At 44.2% G+C, this 11,306-nt stretch overlaps 1 pseudogene; it reads right to left on the reverse strand.

The window, feature by feature from the left end:
* Nucleotides 1–7,716: 7,716 nt before the first annotated feature.
* LOC147750575 (uncharacterized) lies at nt 7,717–9,083 on the reverse strand (annotated as a pseudogene).
* Nucleotides 9,084–11,306: the final 2,223 nt, after the last annotated feature.

Raw genomic sequence — 11,306 nt, forward strand, 5'->3', positions numbered from 1 at the left:
CAAACTTTCCTAATGCGAGACCTATTGCATTGGTATTTAGACATGGAAGGTTTGAGATGTGGGTGAATGAGTTTTTGAAACTTGAGACAGAACTCAAGGAAAGTCTTTTTTTGTGCCCTACAGTTTTAGCATCATCCTTGGACAGGACTTTGACAACTTAGTTTTGCACTTCAATCCTCGCTTCAACTTAGGCTGCGACGTCAATACCATCGTCTGCAACTCTTGTTATCAGGGAGTCTGAAACCAAGAGGTCAAAGACAATGACTTTCTCTTCCAAAAGGGGCAGAAAGTACAGGTAAGGAAGCCAGCAGGTTTTGGGTGGACCAGGGAAATGCGAGAAACCGAATCAAGCACTCAAATTCAACCTTGCTCCCTGCTTTCCCCACTTTCCCAGTCATAAAATCTTCTGTCTCTTTTAAGGCCAATTCAAGTTAACCAAATTTTGGTAATACAATATGGAACCCTTTGGCACCTTCAATTAAAGATTGCCCTCATCTCCCACCATTCGTAACTCAATATTTAAGATTGAGGTGACACTTCCATAGCAGAGAAGTTTTTTTAGAGGTTTTGAGCTTTCGCCCAACAATGGATAATTTGCACTGATATCTGTTTTTCCAAATAAATTGTTTTTAATACCTTTGATGAATGTTATGTTGCATGTTCTAACACTTTGCTGAATTCTTCAACTAACAATATATAGGCCCATAGTGGCATTGACAGATACTACATGCACATGTCTGTTCATAGACAAGTAGTAGAGCTTAAAAATACTAAAAAGAAAAACCTGCATTATCAGTTTGTAGTATGTCAGGCTAATTTGGGGGACTCAGGACAAGAAAGGGTTACTAGGCCTCAACCATGGGCCAGAGGTTGTTTGACTCTGATGTCCCGAGGGATGTCCTTCTATGACTCACCCAATTGGGCCAAGATTGACCCCTTCAGCACTTGACTCCAGTGACAGCAATGGCAAGCAGTAACAGGCTTGTCAGTGAGGTAGTACATATAATATAGTGGACAACGGGTGCTCAGTAGCAAACAAGTGCTACTGAGCACCAAACGTAGGGGTTGAGATAATTGATCTCCTTTGCCCCAGAGACCATCCTACTACGGCTCTGCAAACTGGACCAAGTGCAACTCCTTCAGCACTTGACGCTCAGTGGTAATATGGGGAGGAGTCACAGGCTTCTCAGGGTGGTATTGTGGGAGTGCACAAGCTCTGCACTTAACAAATGCACATTCCTATAAGAAAGGATTGTCCAACCCAGTGCTCGACTTTCAAAAATAATGCACAGTAGAATTAAATACTACACTCACATGTATACATAATGCAACTTAGGGACCTAGCGCTAGAGTGCATTAGTTCCTCTCTCCTCTAGACCTCCGGGTGCCAACCCTTTGCTCAGGTGGATTTTTCCTGTTCAGGCAAATTGTATCAAGAATCGACTCAGATGCAGTTTTAATCCCAACACTCTTAGGATAGGACATAGTCTGTCTTTCTCACTGTATTCACCCAACATGTATGCAAGTCTGTAGATTGAGTTGTTTTGACTCAGGTGCTGCCACACTTCTGGGGCAGAGTGCAAGCCGACTGTCGTTTTTGGGTATCCTCAACATTTGCATATCTCCGAGCTGTCAAAAGTGGCTGTGAAAATCTCTAGGCTGTGCATATCCAGATCAATGTTGCCACGTGCAGGCCAGTTTGTTTTAAGCAAGTGATGCATTGGGTGTGCTTCATCACATTGATAGGAGACCGCAGCTCAGTTTACGCCATGGTCTCAACATGGGCACTGCAACTCAAGTCCTGCGGTAGCTGATTATTTCTTGCACACAGTAGCGCAGGTCATACCTCTATCAAATACTTCAGGTGCATCTGCTCAGGACACACTGCAGTTTATTACTTCAGGAACAGTGGCTTAGGCCACATCGCCTCTTCATGATTCGTGTTGGTAATCGTAGTAGAGCATCTGGAGCTTGCTGACACCAGGGTGTACAGATCGCCCTCTGTAGTTGTCCATTCTAGCAAATCCACCACACCATTGTCACTCCGCACCTCACTTTTCCTGAACTGTCACTCCTCTTGCAGAGTTAGCAGGCTCCTTTACTCTCTCACCAGGCTAGCTGGATGACTTCTATGTGCTTCAAGATTTGTTATCAGCTCTTGTAACAAAGTATATACTGAGATGATGGGAAGCTGGCTGTCAGGTAGACACAAGCTCTTGTTTCACAACAGTCCTCTGAGTACTCTGAAGAACACTCCCTTCCATGGCCAAAGAGAACTTTGAACTGGAACATCAAGCAGCTCAGTTAAACCCCACATTTGTACAGTCAAAGCAGGTAGGAGATGTACATAGGCCATTTGTACGTTAAGAACCGGCTTAGTGTGGCTCTCTGTTCAAGTGTTCTTTCCATGATGCTCTCCAGACATGGACTTGCTACAGAGTGATGCTTCTCACACAACAGTGATCCAAAGAGGTATGAGCTTTCTGCACCTAGCTGTATTCAGCCACACTGAAGAATGACCAGATAAAATACAAAAGGCTGATCTCACATAAGGAGTCCTTTTTACCTTGACCAATAGAGATTGCAGTCCCACCCTTCACTCCGACCATCGACCAAAAGACACTGCTTCACTGAGACTAATCAGTCACACCCCTCAGGGAAAGACCTAATTGAATTTCTATAGGAGATTTGCCCGTTTTCCTACTTCAGGGTCTAGGTCTCCTCCCTCCAGCTTCGGAAGTGTCCTTAATACACTTCCACCGCCTGGGAAACAACCTCACTCCTCACCTCCGTCTTGTGTAATAGGCCAGGAAACAAGCATCTGAAATGTATCCAGCAGGCCCCCATTCCTCTGGTTCACTCAGACACACAAATGCATACACCTCACGTGCCACATACACAACCATGCACCCATTCACTTTGGGTGCTGGGGCTAGGATGTGGGTAAGTGTAAAGATGTAGGACGCCACACCAGTGGCACATATAAAAATATCTGGTCACAACTACGGATTCACAAAACATTGTATGCTGTCTTCATCGTTCTATGTACTAAACCTATGACGATGACAGCGGTCCACTCTCTGTACAATGATGATATGTTTGTTCAGACCCTCCAAGTCGTGACAAGAACAGGAAGGGACAGGCCTAGGCCTCTGTGCAGACCCTAGATCACTGTGAGGCTAGTGTCAAAATCAAAGCACAGGATAACATGTACATTCAGTCAGGCACTCTGATCAGGGGAACACAGCTGCACATTATGCAGAGTTCTTCCACGTCCCAACACAGTACATGGAATAAGGCAGTTGGGGTGGCCTTGTGTGGCTTGATAAATGTCACTTAGGTTTTGCATCGCCCTTGCACCTCCTTCCATGGCCAAGGACGATGCAAAACCTTGATAATTATTGGCCTGAGTCTTCAAGCCAATACTGTACGGCTGCCACTGAGCCCCATACCCAACAAATAACCACTCTTGGCCAGCATTAATGCCATAGCTGAGAAACGCCTCTTTGAGGCTGGCACATACCTAATCAAGCCACCAGGGAAGACAGAGCAAAAGGTGTATTAATCATGTCTGAGTGCATAATAAAACACTGCCGCCAGTGGTCTAACAACAAGGGTAAAGTCCATGCTCAGTTTATGAATCTCTCCTTTGATTGGCAACAGAGAAAATAAATCATGTCCTCTTCAAAGCAAAGCGATTATATTCTACATAGAGTGTAGTACAACCCATGTGGACACCTTCCCATTGTGAATTGGTTACCAACAATTTTGGATTGGTGGTAAAATATTACTGTTTTGTGATTGGAATTTGGTCAGAAATCATTAATCCATACCAATGTGTTTACGTATGGGAGGTGGCGTCCTAAACACACATCTTCCAAATAACATATCGGAATTTGGTCTTAAGCGCAATTGCGATTTGTTAACATGTTACTTAATCACAAGTCCCACGCTCTAGATATTAAGGAAATTTCCTTTCTGTTCAATTCTCTATGAGTTTGTGCGCTCACGTTCTGCACTGATACAATTTTATTGTTCAATATGTGTAGGACTACCTCAACTGTACTTTCTTGGTTATATGTACATATATGTACCGGACATCTGGCTGACCTCCTGTCAGTTGTTTCCTGGGGTGGGGCTGTTTACCACAAGCTCATCACCCAATGTTTCTATAAGGACGGAATAAAATGCTTCTCTAATTTCTTCCTTTTCTGGACCGTTGTAAATACCTTCTGGGCAATTGTCTGGAAACTGCAGGGCAGTAGGGTGGTTACCAAAACAAGCCTCAAGGACCTTGCTATGCAAAGGGTGACGAGGCCACAATGATGTCACAATAACTGGTATCTCTAATCCCGGTATTGTCATAAAAACCTGCACGTGTATGGCGTGTGTCGGTTTGTATGTCCTATAGTCATGTATTCTATTCATTTGTGTGGAATGCAGTTAAAAAAGAAACATTTCATATTTATTCTAAACGATCTGTAGTTTAAAAATAACGCAGTACACTTCCCTGAGACTTCCCTCGTGAAGCCTGCAGTGCTTGTAGAGGGAAGGGGAAATCCTGAATGCCAGATGAGCACACAGGGGAGCAGCAGCAAAAAGAAAAACAATATATCTGTGTGACAACCGTGGCGCTCAAAATGCTGTAGCTTATAGACTCTCTTCAGTTAGCCAGTGGCAGATCAACATACATGGGATACACAAAAATGCATTTACAATCTCCCTAGTTATTGAATCTCGCTAAAAAACCAGTCTTCAAATGATGGTCACAAAATATATTAGCAGCAGCTTCAACTTAGCGGGCCCCTTCCCTAAGTGATAATATTGGTATGGGGCCAGACATCACAGTTTTGCACAGCAGTCCCTACTTAGCGGGCCCCTTCCCTAAGTGATAGTATTGGTATTGGGCCAGACACCACAGTGTTACATAGTAATTCAATATTCACAGTTCATAATCAGTCAAAGAAAGATGAACGATCACAATGCACTTAGATATCAATAGTATAGTCTCGCTATGGTCAGCCTCTGTGCCAGCCAGTGACTCCTAACAAAAAAGACCATGAAAACAGTAAGGATCACACAAGAGTTTGCTCTATGAACCTAAAAATACATTCACCATTAAACACTAGGCGCTAACATGCAGGTCTGTGCTTAAACAGGCATCTAATAAGAGGAAAGTAAAATGTAAACACTTCAACAATTATTTTACAAAAATCACGCTCTATGGCCACTAGAGTGTGCTAGAGTGTTCCCTATACATGTGGGGTGTACCAACAATAATTAATAAACCACGTTTCGCTTGGCGAAAATATAATGCCTACAATATGAGTAAATAAACTTCCTAGTCCCGCACAGAACTCTTCCCTGGACATACAGCAGGGGATATCACCGCTAAATTAAGGAAAGATCAAAGGTCACGGTAGCTAATCAGACCTGCTGAAATTCCTTCTTTCTCATGGACTACTGACATGAGAGATTTCCTCGTCTCTGTCACTCCTATCAAACAGAGGATCACTTGCACGAATATATTGAAAAGATGCCAGACGCAACCCTTCCCCTGTAACTTCAGAGGTTCCCTTAAGCAGAAAGATGTATAATTCACCTTCCCTTCCTTGCCACCCTGTTGTAGATGTATCAAAGGCCCTTCCCCTGTGGAGAGGCTCCACCATAAGCTGAGGGACCTGCCACGTGCGGTCCTCCTTCCCTGAAACTTCAGAGGGTCACTTAAAAAGCCTGAAAGATGTATTAAAGGTCCTCTCCCTCTAGAGAGGCACCGCGCTTAAGAGTAAATATAGAATAAGCCATTACAAATTGACAGCTACAATCCTTCTTTGCGATTACAGAAGGCACAGCAAAAACATGCGACTATTTATAAAGCAAAGAGAAACACATAAATCTCAATAATGACCCAACTGTCAGGCTCAGTCTCCACTTAGCACACAATCCCTCCTCTGAGTAGATCAAATGGCGAGGCCAACAAACAGGGTGCACGGAAAACCAGGCGGGAGCACCGCTGCGTCACTATAATGCACACCTCTCCACCGTACCCAAGAGAGAGAACAATGGCAGCGACGGGCAGTCAAATGATATGCTTACCCAGGCTCCGTGTTCCTCCCAATGGACCGGCTGGAGAGCGGCGCAGAATCGCTTATCAGCTTCGTACTTCCTCCTTTAATCCAGATGCATCCTGTTCAGTTAGTCCTCATCATCACGTCGAGGTCACCAAATGACGGAGGGGCAGATTAATTAGGGACGGGAGGGGCCAGGGGACTCGGTGCAGCAGCTCAGAAGCCGCGCTGGGGAGACCGTGAGAGAGAACTAAGGGAAATAGGACAGCTTAATTTGCACCGGGGTAGTCCTGGACCTCTTGCTCTAGAAACAGGAAAAAACATACATATGAGCTTTGGAGACTGAAGCTTGAGAGTTGTACAATTTATTTGAAGACACAGCTTCTAGAAATAATCAATGATAGCATAAAAATCACATAGTACTTGGCCCTGTACCCAGCATTCTCTTGAAAGTCACATGGACCAGTTTGAGTTTACAAAGTACAGTTTACAGCTGCTATGAGAGAGAGACTATACTTTAAGTACACTTTTGAGCTTGGAGGCAGATTGCATAGAAAAGGTTAAGCACATATTATTGGGCACACTCACCACTGCATGTAAGGTGTCCTGAAAGTATAAGTTCAAAGACTTTAAATGCAGTGGGGATAAAACAAAGTCAGTGAAAACATAACATTTCAAATAGTGAAATATAACTCTAAATGCAAAGAGGAAAAAGCATTTCATTACAGCAGAATATACAATGGAGGAGCAGGACCTAAGTACATGGAACAAGGGCTATCGCAAGTAACCCCTGGGAAAAACTCCTGTCCGCCACCCATGTGCTGACGGGGAGTAGTTCAACGATAATCTGGCGGACCACTCTTTTATATCGTTCAGGGGTGAGGGGCCTATGGTCACGCCATATGACGTCACCTCGAACCACATATCCTTCTATCGCCTCTCACGCCCCTGCCTGGTGACTTTCCCATCATTAGTGTAAATATGACTACCTTCTCGTAATTGTGTGGCACGTACGCCAGCCTAGACTGAGTTCCTGCCATTCTGACTGGAAGTTTGTCATTAATCAGAAATGTGTTATTATTCCTTTGAAGGGTTCTATTCATGTGTCAATCAGGCAGTCTGCGATAATATTTCGCCACATTTATCCTCAGTTTATCGGATATCTTGCTTGACGTAGCTGTGGTGGGAACTTCCCTTATTCTTTTCATGGCTTAGGTGGGGGACGTGGGGTATGTTGCAAGATTTATAGAGGAACTTGACTTCTACAGTTTGTGAGAAATATACAATGAGGTGGGGCCTGGTAGGAGTGCGGGTCTTTGCAGACAAGATCAGCTGGGTGAAGCTTGATCAGACCTGCTTTCTGCTTCTGCTTAAGCTAAGAGAAAATGGCAGTGCTCAGGGCAACGCAACTGAGGCCTGTAATGTCTAAGCAGCAGGGCCTACACAGGGGTCATGTTGTGCAGGTGATAGGTGTGTCCTTGGATAGCTATGCAGTTAAAAATCCTCCCTCCAACACTCCCCCCTCTGGTTCGAAATCCGAACCAATTAAACATCTTTAAACACCATTCAAACTGCATACTTAGCTGGAGGTGGGGGTGGCCAGGGCGAGTTTATGAAGACTTTGTTCCTAAATCCTCTTCTGGTCCCTCTAATCTCTTACACATGGTCTCATAGGGAAGTACTGACTTTCAGAGGGGACCTGCGCTAAGTGAGGGTCAGGGATGGTACGCTCTATGTTCAACACTGCTATCTCTACATCTTCCCCTTGTCCCCTGTGTGTACCTGTGTAGTTCATCTCAACTTTCTTTAGCCTTAATCTTCTAACATAATGCAACATAATCTGTGTTCCAAAATAGACAACTACAAGCACACATAATATAGGCATTATAAAATTTAGTACTGCAGATAGCCATGAAGGCATCCAGTCCAAGTTGGACCAATTACTTAAAACATCTGCTTCTGCACTTCCATCCTCAGGCATCTGTCTCCCCAAATTGTCCAAGTCCTCAATGGCCTTTGTAAGTGTTCCGTTATCAGCATCATCGGCCAAAATGAAGACACAGCAGGACGATTTTCCCATTCTGGCGCATCCACCACTATCCATCACAATTAATTGGTCTAGAACATAGCGTTGTTCCAGAACCATTAGTCTCAAAGGTCGTAGTTCTTCTTCCACGGCGTTGAACCCATCACGGGTGTTGTTAACAAGCTGCATCAGTTCATATCTCGTTACTTGGAGCCATGGCTTTGGTCTGGAACATGGGGATAACTCCCCCAAAGAAAAGTTCAGCATCGTTGAAATCTTCCGGAACCTCATGGAATGTGTCATCTGAGGAGTGGTGGTGGAGCAGGGTGACATCACCTGCCATTAGGTGTGCATGGATGTGGGAAATGTTCGCTGCTGGGACGACAAGATGCCATTCATGCATCGCCACGATAGAACAAAGTCCTTGCCATTGGGGAGGCAACTGCATACAGATTTTCTCCGCATATCCAGTAGATACCAATGAGGATGGATGTGCCGTACTTCAGGTTCGAATTAAAACTTGTGCTCTTGCAATTGGTATTCCTGCCCACAGGTACCGTTCCATTACCTAGGAAGCAAAGGAGAGGAGACTTTAGCTTGTACGCTCTTTTCTGTGTGTATGGTGTACCATCATTGGTCGTGTATCTTCTAGTTTCCCTACCCCATATCTCAGCACACTCCCTTTCTATCTCCACATTTAAGTTATGTTTGTGCTCTTGTCCTATAGCTGTGCTACCTAAGGAGGCTGCCTTACATATTAAGTCATGTGGACCATTCCACTTGTTGTTGAAATAAATGTTGGCCTTCAGGTGTAGAATAGGTCTCCACTGACAAGGGCATGTGTCATGGGTGTTGTTACATCGGTGATGTTCAGGTGAGTGGCATTTGGATGGGGGCATTGGGAAGGTGAAGTACCCTAGTTTCTTATAGTGGTGTTCCCAATCCTGCATTATGTCGGCAGGTACTTTCATATCACGGTAAACCTCCATTCTCCTTTCTATTTCCAATGTATTGGTGATGACCCTAAATGTTACATACTTGTCATCCCACTCTGTTGTATTTACAAATGCATCATCCACTTTGGCTGAGTGAAGCTGTATTTGACCATGTATGCGGCAAAGAAACAAGTGTAAAAGACATTTGGCTGTGGGTGGTGGGACTTCTTTAGGAAAGATCAATTTATCTGCGCCTACAGCGTGTGGAATGTGAGAACATACAAAGCATGACTCATTTGTGGCTTTTCTTCCCACCTCCCTCATGTCTCTGTACCACATGTTATCTAACAATGCATTGTGTATACCATAATCCTCTGCACTCTCACTAGGGCGCTGGGAGTGGAAATCAGGCATAGAGTGCTGGTCGAAGGTGTAAACAACTGTGTCTTGGAGATTACTAACCCAGTCTGCCATAAGTCGGGTATGCGATGTATATCTAACTGGCACTATCTCACGACTCATTCTATATGTAAGACTTGTTTTATTTTGGCGGGATCGTCTTGGGGTACCTGGCACAGTGGGGATCAAGATGATATCGAGTGTCAAGTCCCTTCCTGTAGGGCCTGCATGGGGTACAGAAGGTGTCAAGACAGGCACAGAGGTGTCATAGCTACTACTGGTGCTTATCCCAGTTTGCTTGTTAGCAGAAAGTGTCTTGTGCATGGGAAGCTCTGTGGTCGTTACAAATTTAATATTGCTAGTAACTTCTCTCTCTCTCTCTCTCTCTGATCGCACTGCTAACCAGTGGAATGCTGTTACTGAAGCTATAAACATAACAAAGAAAATAATTATACTTGTACATATCTTTTTAATTGAAAGCTTGACATGGAGGGTGGTTCTGTTGCTGCGTCTCAGTCCGTAGGCCATCTTACAATCTTCACATTCCTTATCTTGGATAGTTAGTTTGTACATGATGTCCCTCTCTCGGTCAATGTTCAAATCTGTGATGGTGCCGGGTGAAACCATTCCTTTATGGCCATTCGGACAGCTGTGGGTGAAAAGTCAATTTGCAAGTGTTCGCTGAATTTGAGGTCTCTCCTCTTCCGGACTGCTTCCTTTTACAAAGATGTGTGTCCCAAAGCAGATAGGCGGAAGTTCATCAGAGATAGGACCCTTGTTCTTTTCTTCGATATCTGAATGGAAAGGAACTTTGGAGCACGCATTAGTGCACATAAATGAACAACAATTAATCGCTTATAATATCAGAAGAGGGCCCAGTATCTTGTTTTAAGTCTGGTGGAGAGAACTACCATATTCATTGATCTGTCAGTGACAAGCCGGTGAGATGTGATGTGATGATCAGAGATGGGAGGGTTTCTAAGTGTAGACAGAGCAACGGGAAGGCAATGTAGCCATTCCTTCCCAATTGCAGCACTTATCTTACTGATCTTGGCTTTGAACAGGCCGTTGAGGCGCTCACCCTAACATTGTCGCAAAAAGGGCGTTTGAAAAATGACTGTTACTGTCACTGTGAGTCACTGCAATGGCATCCAGTAATCCTCAGTGACATATGACCTCATGAAGTAGGAAGTTAGCTGCGGCCTTTGCGTCATAATAGACACACGGTCCAACTTAAATCCACCCGTGAAAAGGGGCACTCCACTAACATGATGTGTCTTATTATTAGGCATCTGTCAATCATGTCTACTTAGTTAATGTGGAGCTCTAAAAAGGACCCTAAAAGGGATACAAGGAGTTGGATCTGTTCATGTACATTTGTGATGAACCACTCTGTTTGCAGTGTTGTGGACATGATCTCACGTGAGACGTGTAGGAAGGTGCAACTGACTGAGTGCTATTTGCAGAAGGGCCTGTGGCACGACAGGTTTTCCTATCATTGTCTGACTATAAACGAAATCTGAAACATCCTGTTGTACTCCCCTCTCCTTCCACAACTTTTTTCTCCAGGTGGGGCACTTCTCTGCTTCTCTCTAAGGTGCAGCTGTGCAATAAAATCATAGTGCTGTGTATTACCAATAGTGTATGGGCATGATGTATCTTCTTGCACTGTTGAGGGTGTATTTTGGGCAAGCAGAATGGGGGAGCATTGCTTACTCCTTGCATGCGTCCTTTTAACATTGAAATCTACTTTATATCTGCATTCATTTTTACTTTCCCAGCAATGGGCCTGTGTGAAGTAACAACTGTACACAGCAGTGCATATCTGAAAACGTATTCCTCATCTCCTCTCATCCATCTTAACATACATATTCCTTA

Source organism: Lissotriton vulgaris, chromosome 1_1, assembly GCF_964263255.1.
Source record: "Lissotriton vulgaris chromosome 1_1, aLisVul1.2, whole genome shotgun sequence".
Taxonomy (NCBI): Eukaryota; Metazoa; Chordata; class Amphibia; order Caudata; family Salamandridae; genus Lissotriton; species Lissotriton vulgaris.